The following is an 11,787-nucleotide window of genomic DNA, read 5'->3' on the forward strand; positions in this document are numbered from 1 at the left end:
TCAGGGCCTCCAAGGATCTTCTGTCCTACATCACGCCAACATAACGACGTACGGCATTTGCGACCATATAATGCTTCATATGGTGGCATTTTGATTGAAGTGTGGTAACTGTTATTATAAGAAAATTTGACAAGAGGCAAGTATTTAACCCAGTTACCACCGAACTCCAAGACACATGCACGAAGCATATCTTCTACTGTTTGGATTGTTCTCTCCGTCTGACCATCTGTCTGGGGATGGTAAGCGATGCTGAGATCAACTCGAGATCCTAATTCACGTTGCATACTCACCTAAAAGTGAGACGTGAAACAAGTATCGCGATCGGAAATGATCTTTAGTGGCACACCATGTCTTGCAACAATTTCATCCAAGTATACTTGTGCGTATTTCTCCATTGGAGCCGTTTCACGCATGACGAGAAAATGTGCACTCTTAGTCAGGCGGTCAACGATTACCCAAATGCTATCATGCTGTCTAGCAGTCTTTGGCAATTTGGTAATAAAATCCATGGACAGCTCTTCCCACTTCCATACGGGAACACTAAGACTTTCTAGGGTTTTATAAGGCTTTTGGTGCTCTGTTTTGACTTGTAAGCATACTAAGCATTCTTATACATATCTTCCAATGTCTCTCTTTAATCCAGGCCACCAATAATCAGCTCTTACATCATAGTACATTTTACTTGTACCAGGATGTATTAACAACTTAGACTTATGAGCTTCATCTAAAATCTTCTGTCTTAATCCACCAATCTTTGGAATCCATAGCCGATTCTTCAATACTTTTAATCCTCGTGGATCATCAAGTAAAACATCAGCATAATGTACCATTCCTTCCTTCTTCACATTTTCTGGCTTTAAGTCCTCAACTTGCCACTTCTCTAGTTCATCAAGAATAGTGAACTTCACCGTAGTGTGAGTAATAGTATAACACATACTATTACGATAAACCTTCCTGCTAAGTGTATCTGCAACCACAATAGCCTTTCCAGGATGGTACAGGATTTCACAGTCATAGTCTTTGATCAGCTCCATGGCTCGTTGCTGTCTCATATTCAGAGTTTGCTGACTGAATATATACTTGAGACTCTTGTGGTCAGTAAACAATTGGAATTTCGTACCAAAAAGGTAATGTTTCCAAAGTTTTAGGGCAAATACCACTGCAGCGAGTTCAAGATCATGGGTGGAATAATTCTTTTCATAATCTTCCAGTTGTCTTGAGGCATAGGTTATCACTTTACCACGCTGCATCAATACACAACCGAGTCCCAATCTTGAAACATCGCTATATACGGAGAAATCATCATCACCTTCTGGGAGTGATAAGATTGGAGCATGAGTCAAAAGATCTTTTAGAATTGATAAAGCTTTGTCTTGGGCTTCACCCCATTCGAACTTCACTTCCTTCCGTGTAAGACTTGTGAGAGGTACGGCTATACGAGAAAAGTCTTTAATGAATCTCCGGTAATATCCCGCGAGACCTAAGAAACTTCGAATTTCGGAAGCATTACGGGGCACTTCCCAATTTTGAATGGCTTCAATTTTGATAGGGTCTATGGATACACCGTCACTAGAAATAACATGGCCGAGAAATTGAACTTGACGAAGCCAAAATTCACATTTCGAGAATTTAGCATAAAGTTTCTCCTTTCAAAGAAGTTCTAAGATTTCACGAATATGAACGGCATGATCGGCTTCAGATTTGGAATAGATTAGAATATCGTCAATAAATACGATGACAGACTTATCGAGCATTAGGCGGCATACTCGATTCATCATATCCATGAATACAGCAGGAGCATTTGTCAAACCGAATGGCATGACAAGGAATTTGAAATGCCCATAACGAGTACGGAAAGCAGTCTTCGGTACATCTTGCTCTTGTACTTTCAACTGATGATAGCCAGATCTCAAATCAATCTTTGAGAAATAGCTAACACCCTGAAGTTGATCGAACAAATCATCGATGCGAGGTAGAGGGTACTTGTTCTTGATGGTCACTTTATTTAGCTCACGATAATCAATGCACATTCGCATCGATCCGTCCTTCTTCTCGACAAACAATACTGGAGCACCCTAGGGAGAGGTACTCGGTCGAATAAAGCCTTTGTCAAGTAATTCCTGCAGTTGGATCATCATTACTTTCATCTCGGCTAGCGCAAGATGATAAGGAGTCTTTGCAATCGGAGCAGCACCGAGCACAAGGTCAATTCGGAATTCTACTTGTCTGTCCGGAGGAAGTCCAGGTAGATCATTGGGGAAAACATCGGGATATTCATCAACAATGGGAATATCATTTACAGTTTTATTCTCCTTTCTTGAGATGTCAACTGTATAGGCCAGATAGATAGGGCAACCTTTCGATATGAATTTACGAGCTTTGAGGAAAGAGATTATTTTAAGATCCTTTGTTCACCGTAGACATGAATAGGATCTTCCCCTTCAATAGGAATGTATACCATCCTTTCGTAACACAAGAGTTCTGCATGGTTCTTTGACAACCAATCCATGCGAGAATAATATCAAAATTGGGCAAGGAGATAGGGATTAGGTTAGCAAGAAAATTATAGCCTTCAATTTCTATGACACAATCCCTATAGATTTTATCAGCAAGTAATGATATACTTCTTGCAGTATCTACATGAAATGGTTGCGCGAGTGCATAGCAAACAGTTTGAAAAGAATGTGCAAATTCATAAGATACGAAAGAATCTGAGGCACCAGAATCAAATAAGATGTGAGCAGGTCTAGAGTTGAAAAGAAATGTACCCGTCACAACATTTAGGTCCTCACGTGCTTCCTCTGTGGTAATCTAGAATTCACGACCCTTAGCTTTTGGCACCTCCTCCTTTTTAGCTGGGTACTCTTCGGTTGTCGGACAGGGACTTGACTTCTCGCCGGTTGTTGAACAGAAGCTTGACTTCCCATCACTTGGCTGGTAAGAGTAGGGCAAAAACGCTTCTTGTGGCCAGTAATACCACATGCATAACAAGTCACATCCTTCATTGGGCAAGCTGGCTTTATATGACCTGTTTCTCCACACCCATAACAGACAATGGATTCCTTGTCTATTTTGCATTGACCCGGATGATTCTTTCCACAAAGGCGACATGAAGGCGATTGAATAGAAAAAGATTGTGATCTACCGCGGCCACGAAAAGCACTCTGAGATTGTGCTTGCTTGCTAGGATCAGTTCGAATAGATTGAGCTGGTGGAATAGTGGAAGCAGGAGTAGTTCTTTCAGTACGTGGATGCTTTGGAACAGTAAGAGTGGAACCACGTATCTCTAAGTCATGCTCACGTCTTCGAGCATACTCAACGGCTTTATCGAATGACAGAACATCCCGATTGACAATGAAATCATGGATTTCGTGTCATAGTCCCTCCATGAATAACTAAATTTTCTCTTTTTCAGTTGGAATATACTTCGTATCAAACCTTGCTCTTTGATTAAACTGAGTTTCATACTCATTCACAGTCATTCCTCCTTGTTTAAGCTCGAGGAATTCCTTCTCCAATCTTCTCCTCATATCTAGAGGACAGTACTCCTCTAGCACACGAGTCTTGAACAACTCCCAGGATAAGTTCTCCTGGTCACATCCATCGAGAGCTTCATATGTTGCTTCCCACCAGACTAAGGCTTCTTCAATGAGCATTGCAGAAGCATAGGTTGCCTTGTTTTCATCATCCACATGAGAAACACGAAATACTTTCTCGGTGTTCTGAATCCAAGTTAGAACAATTATAGGATTAAGGACACCAGAAAACTCCGTAGCACCACTACTCTTGAAATCTTTGAACGAGGGGCGCTTCACCTTTCTGCTTGAAGATTCTCCAGTGACTTTCTTATTTCCTTTATCATCATTCTTTTTGTGTTCTTCGAGAGTCTGTCGAATAACATCGGTAATTTTACCTAAGAGTCGCTCCTCACGAGGAGATACTGGAGTATTCACTTCCTCGGGTTGAGGATCTCCACCAACCTCAGGGGTATGGCTACTTACTTGTTCAACCATTGATCTGAAATACGGAGTAAGATAGTATTTTAGAATATTAGGGTTTACTATTACCTAATACTTTTACTTATATATTTCCTATGGTTTGTATCCCTATACTTACAATGATTAAGTTCATATATTGAACTTCTTATAGTTTAAGTCAAACTACCAATCCGTGGAATTTAGTTCCCTTAAACTACTGCTCTGATATCATGGTTGAAAGACCCCAACTTTCGTATTTTTGAAAGACCCAAACTTTCATACTTCACAATATCATTACTCCAAAACATGCTACTTGCATATTCATAAAAGCAATATTTTACATTGATAAAGGGATTACAAACTATTGGATACAAACCGTCTATTACAAAGTGTTATATATATATTTCATAACTACCCAGGATATTGTAATTTATACAAACAAAAACTGAAGTACAAAAGTACTATTACAAACTATTCTAAATCTTTCAACAGTATGTGAACATACTAGTTACTTAACACCTGCAAATGTTAAGCATTGATAGGGTAAGCGGTGACGCATAGTGAGTTCAAAAATAGATACAATATAACGTTATGCCAAATATATACATCAATGTGGCAAAGCAAAGAGGAACAACAAGACATATGTGAAATCATGTGACAAGCGTTCATATCAATCAAAGACTTAATTCAAAGATATACTTTTCAATTCTTGATATACATCAATAAAACTTTGGCCCAAATGGCATAGAAGACATGCAATTTCTGATTAACATATTGTTAGATTTCAGGCTTATAGACCTGTCTAACCATTTTCCAATGCCATAGAATAGAAGTCATTCTCTTACGGAGACATGCTCTACATGGCCAGAGGCTACGTACCAGTACCAATGTGAATCTAAGTCCTTTCACTAATCACATGGTCAAAGGTATTACAATTGCTATAAACATAGCGAATAAAATAACACGGGAAAATAACTCAGAATAATAACACTGAAAAGCACATAGTACATATAACACATAACATACAATTGTTCCTATATATTGAACTCACCTTAAGTTAACCAGGAGTTAAAATAGTAATTTAGACAGCACTTCGGCTTTAAATATGACTTTCTATGTTGAAAACCAGGATCTTAATTGAAAATCGGGCTCTGCGAAGGTAGGGCTTCAAAACCGAAAAGATAAAATTTCCGGGCTTCTCGGGGGGTCTTGGGGCGTGTTTCGGGTGCTAAAATTGATATCAGGGCTACGGGAAAAGTCAAAATAGTGAATATATGGAATTAGGGTAAAAAAGTGTAAAATTTTCAAAGTTACCTGGGAAGGCTCGCAGCCTCCCTTTATATAGGGTGAGAGGGTTCGGACCTAGTGGCTGGGAAGGGTCCACGTCGCATCTGCGAGGCTCGGTCCGGAAGGGGTAACGAAGCTGGTGCGAAGCAGCTCGGTGGCAACAGTTGCGAAGGCCAGCGAGGCTCGGACGCGTCACGCGTCGCACCTCGGACGCGCAACAACTCCGGTGACGCAGCTACTTCGTGCGAGGGACGTGGCAATAACGAAGGTATCTGGTGGCAGAAACAACGAAGGGCACGCAAGGATGACACGTGGCGCTGCGAGCCAAGGCCACGACTCCGGTGACGCACCTGCTTCGTGCGAGGTGACGTGGCCGATACTATTCATGCGAGATTTCTCGGTTTTCGGGTCCCGAACTTCTAAAATCCATAACTTTCGCATACGAGCTCCATTTTTTACGTTCTTTATATGCACGTGTAGCTAAAATCATGCTATATAACTTTCGTTTAGACTTCGTTGGCTAATTTTGAATTTATTTTTAATATTATTATTTTTAACAGACCGGGACAGGAAAATCCGTTAAAAATTCATAACTTCTTCATCCGACATCCGTTTTCGTCAGACTTTTTACCGTTGTACTACAAATAACAAGACCTTAGATTCTCGTTTATGATGTATTGGCCAAATATCGCTCGATCTAAAATTCAAGTTTTTAGCTGTCTACTGATAAGTTGAAACTTCGAAAAATCATAACTTCCTCATACGAAGTCAGATTTTGGCGTTCTTTTTATCGAATTTCTCGGTTTAACGAATACTACGACTTTCATTTAGATTACTAAAGCTAAAAAGTAGTTTATCAAAAACTCACTTACGTTATTCGGCGCCGTGCCGGTTTTGTCGCGGATCTTCGGTTGGTCATAACTTCTTCGTTATAACTCGGATTTCGACGAGGTTTTCACCTACAAGTTTCTAACGAGATTTTCTACAACATCAAATAATAAAATTTTACTTATTTAAAATTTTATATTTTCGCTAAATTTCACTATTTGGCTTTTAATTGGAATATCATAAGACTTCCAATATTTTCTGAGTGAATCTAAACATAGTTTTACATCATTTCTAGTAAAAACCATCTGTTATAACTCAACACTCAATTTTTCATAGTATTTCACAATTTTATTCATTACGAAACACAATTTCAAAACATGTATGTTACAGTTTGACACCGCTCCCTCCAACCTTATACACCCAATTCACCACATTCAGATCTTTAAATGCTTATGGATGTTGTAACTTGTAAGTATTATAGTTTACTGAAAAGACAATAATTCCCTTTATTAAGAAAATAGAAAATGTAGATGTTCCTACAGGGTGATGTTGATTGAGATGAGTGTTTGATCTATTACAGAGCGTCTCTTGGTATTTTTTATTTATTTATCTAATTTGAAAGGCCCGGGGTTTAGAAACTTTGTATGCTCTGATTTTTATGTTTTTTTCCCTTATTTACTGATTTGATGAACATTAATTAATTTTTTGTTAAAAGGGAAATCGACAGAAAAGTCCTAATATTTTGGAAAAAATTTTAGTAAAGTCCAAAAATTTATTTTTTGAATAGAAAAGTCCCGACTTTTTAACCTTTTGAATAGAAAAAACCCAAAAAACCGATTAATTTATTCACTCTAGCCCTTTTTGACATGTTCAGCAGGTTATAAGACTAAATCGTTAGTTTTTTCAAAATAATGAGCCTTTCTGCGAGTTTCGTCAAAACTTATATATATTTTATAAATGTATTTTTTTACGTATTTATATCTATTTTACGTACTTTTGTAAATTTTAAGTTTTTATATGTATATGTTTACGTATTTTTATGTATTTTAAATGTATAAACGTATTTTATTATGTGTGTGTGTGTATATATATATATATATATATATATATATATATATATATATATAAGTATTTTACACATTTTTATGTATTTTTATGTGCTATTTTTCATGTATTATGTATTTATATATGCTTTTATGTATTTATTTCTTGTTGTAAGTTTTTATATATACATGTTTACATTGTTTATGTGTTTCAAATTTATAGACATATTTTTAATGTATTTATATGCATTTTTAAGTATTTTATATATTTTTTATTTATTTATATGTGTTATTTTTTATATGTATTATGTATTGATGTTTTTTTTAAAAAGTTTTTTATATAGATGTTTATGCATTTATATATATATATATATATATATATATATATATATATATATATTGAATGGATAAACGTATTTTTTACTTATGTATGTGTATATTTAAGTATTTTACATATTTTTATGTATTTTGATGTAACATCCCAAAAATACAGTTTAAAATTTTCGTTTTAAATTATTAATAAAACCATAGTTATCAAAACATCACATAAAAATCATAAGTCATTGTTTCTCACAACATCATAAACATATTGTCAAACATATCAGAGTAAAAACATCCCAGGCTAAAATAATAGTGTGTGCACTGTAGTCATCTCGAGCTCTTCCCTTTGCTACCGGAAGTACTTGAAACCAAAACTAAAAACTATAAGCACGGAGCTTAGTGAGTCTCCCTAAACTACCACATACCATACACATAATCACATAATCACATAATATAACACGGGCCTTACCCGCTACATCGGGCCCCGCCCGACATCTAAAAAAATCAAGCATCGGGCCCCGCCTGGCATCGAGCAAAGCTTGGTATACATATAACATATCAACAAATACACATAAATAATTACATAACATAAACATATAAACATTCCTCGGACCCCGCCCGGTATCGGACCGAAATTCGGAAGCATACAAACATTCCTCGGGCTTTCCTTGACATCGGACCGATATTCGGAAACATATAAAACAAGCACATGTAAGAATCACGAAGACATAAAGCATACAAACATTCCTCGGGAACTGCCCGACATCGGATCAAAATCCGAAAACATAATAACCTGCATCGAGCATTGTCCGGCATCATACCTTAGTCCGGAACATACTAACATACATAAACGGACCGACATTGGTGCTTTCGACCCATTCCTATAGGAGGAAACACACCTTGCAAAGTTGAATGTTAAATCTTATGGTAGGGAACCTCTAGTGGCTGCCCTGAAGACTCCCCGAGCTATCATTACCAAATAACACTCAGTCAAATTCCATTAATCCTTCTTAGGGTAAAATTACAATTTTACCCCTGATCTAATTTGGTCCATGACCTAGGCCCAAATCCATAACATGGAAGGGCCTAATTCTATATAACTTTTCCAAGACAACTAATGGGCTTATGGCCCAATTTTCTAAATTGGGTCCAACTTCTCAAATGGGCCTTCCTTCAAGCCCAACATGTAATATAGTCCAGTAAAATCCCAAAAGAATGATCCACCAAGGCCCATAGCTGTATAGTCCAAAGAAATGGACCAAAGAAGCCTATTGACGCAACGAATGTTGGGCGTTCCTCTTCGATTCAGATCGCGAGTCCCGATGGGAACGCAACGCATTCCCGAGCCTTACGCAGGGCGTTCACATCTAGACTCCAAAAATTCTCCATGAAGCACTTAATGCTTAAGCCATGCTTTCTAAACATAGATCCAAGCTATCTAGGACCTCTAGAATCATAAAGTCATGGACTTGGTGACTTTGCATGTCCCTAAAAGTCCCAATCCCAAGAAATAGCAATCAACTTCCAGAAAGATGGCCATAACTCTTGCATGAACCCATTAAGACCTTAAAGATGGCAACTTTTCTGTCCTAGAGACTCAAATAGCATCAAGGGTGACACTCCTAAGTCTAAAAATGGATTTGAACCATAAAAATCCATTCTTAGGACCAAAAAGGTCCAAAACATCATTACCATAGACCTAAGCATACATGAGGCAAGTTGTGAGCTTTTTACCTCAAAAGAGTACCAAATTATGATGCTATCCCGCATTCTTGAGCTCAAGATACTCAAATTCTCCTTCACTGGCTTCTTCTTTCTCATTCCAAGCTTAAAACCACCAAGATGAGATTCACAAGATCAAAATCACACAAGGATGAGGAGTATTATGCTATCTAGGGTTTTTCTGAGGTTGAGAGGTTGGTAAGGAGGCTGAGGTATGGGACATAATATTATTTATATAGGTCACAAACCCTAAAAGTTAGGGTTTGCATTCAGCACGGGGATGTAGCGCATTCCTCAGGGGAACCCCCGCGTTCGGGCTCCACCTCTAAAATCCTGAATTGGCAGAAACAGTCCCTCCTTCCTCCAAACTTACTAATTACAAGGTCCAAAAGCATTAATTCAATATATAAGGGACCAAAATGTGAATAATACCTGGTCTGGGTGTTACATTTGATGTGTTTTTTATGTATTACGTATTTATATCTATTTTTATATATTTATGTATTTTTTTAAAAGTTTTTTATATAAATGTTTATGTATTTTAAAGGTATAACTATATTTTTCTTACGTATTTATGATTTTTTTTATTTCAAGTCTTTTTACAATTTTATCTAATTCGTACAACTTCTTTGAATATGTTTTGATGATTTTCCTATATATCCATATATTTTAAGTTTTTCCCTTTAGCTTATCTTGAAATTAAACATCGAATGAGAAAAACTTAAAATATATGGCTATGTAGTAAAACCATATAGACGTACTCGAAGTATTGTGCGAATTAGATGAAATGGTGAAGACAACTTGAAGTACGTAAAAATAATACGATCAAACATTTAAAAAAACATAAAAATACATAAACATCTATATAAAAAAAACAAAAAAAATACATAAATACACAAAAATACATATAAATACATAATACATAGAAAACACATAGAAAACACACAAAAAATATGTAAAATACTGTTAAAAAAATACATATAAATTCGTAAAAAATACGTTTATACATTTAAAATACATAAACATCTATATAAAAAACTTTAAAAAATACATAAATATGTAAAAGTACATAAAATAAAATATATATATATATATATATATATATATATATATATATATATATATACATAATACATAAAATATAACACAAAAAATACATAAAAAAAATATGTAAAATGGTTAAAAATACATATAAGTAAAAATACACGTTTAGACATTTAAAATACATAAAAATATGTTAATATATACATATAAAAATTTAAAAATACACAAATACGTAAAAATAGATATAAATATGTAAATATGTTTATATATTATCTACAAATTTTGACGAAATCTGCAAAAATAATCGTATTATTTTCGAAAAATTAACGATTTGGTTTCATGACCCGTTAACTAGTAAAAAAGGAATAAAGTGAATAAATTAACCGGTTTCTTGGGATTTTTTATTCAAAAAGTGAAAAATTCATGATTAATTTTGTTTAAAAAAATAAAATTTATGATTTTATTAAATTTTATTTTAAAATATTAAGATTTTTCTAAAGATTTTCCTTTAAATTAATTGGATGTTACCCATTCTATTCTATGGAAACTCTCACATGGCATAAGAGCAAGTGGTGACTATTATGGTCCATTAAGTGTTGAACCCAAGGCTAAAATGGTTACATTGACTCAAGAAGAAGAGTTTTTGATAATTGGAAGTGATGGACACTCGAATGTGTCCGTAAACACCCTTTGTGTTTAAATTTTTTTATATATTACATTATGATTTTTAGAAGGACACCTTGAAAATTTTAGATGGACACTCATAGGCTGCGGCAACACTTGAGACGACAAAAAAAGATTTTTACAGATTTTATTGATACCAAAAGTTAAAGAAAAGAATTCAGATAAATAGAATATTGTTAACAAAAATAAAGATATCTTTTATCATAACAATATATATTCAATTTTGATCTATTTAGTTTATAAAAATAAGTCAAAAAATATGGAAGTTGGGTAAAGAAATAAAATAGAAAGTTAAAAGAAAACCCTAAAATTAAACAAAAATTACACGTTTTTGGTCTTTGGACCTTGACATCGCAGCTGCCACCCTCCAAATCTTTGGCTTCCTCCGTCCTAAGTGCGTCTCCAACCTCGGCCACCTGCTGCCTCTCTCCTATGCCCTCAGTTACTTGGTGGTTCTGCCACTCAACCCTCTACTGACTCGTCTCCTTCTCTGTCTCTTTTGTTCTTTGAGGTAATCGGTAAAATCAATCCTTACTTTATTGTTATTTGTCTTTTTGAGACAAGTAGAATAGTGTTTACTTTGTTGAGATAAAGTGTTGAACTATAATTTGTATAAAGAAGAAAAATTGAACCCTTGTGCCACATCGAGCGCATGGTTTCAAAACGGTTGTATTGTATTGTTTTAATCACAGTCATAGTACATGAAATGAGCATATCTAAGCTACCTAACTATCAAGACAATAGTATACGTGTGAAATTTTACATAATCTTAAACTACCAACAAATTGGAACCTAATTTTGATAGTTGAAAAAAAAAATTGGTACAATTTGAAAAACGACGTATCATATTTTTTTAGTTTGTATCTCATAAATAACATTAT

Source organism: Lactuca saligna, chromosome 1, assembly GCF_052625555.1.
Source record: "Lactuca saligna cultivar CGN05327 chromosome 1, ASM5262555v1, whole genome shotgun sequence".
Taxonomy (NCBI): domain Eukaryota; kingdom Viridiplantae; phylum Streptophyta; class Magnoliopsida; order Asterales; family Asteraceae; genus Lactuca; species Lactuca saligna.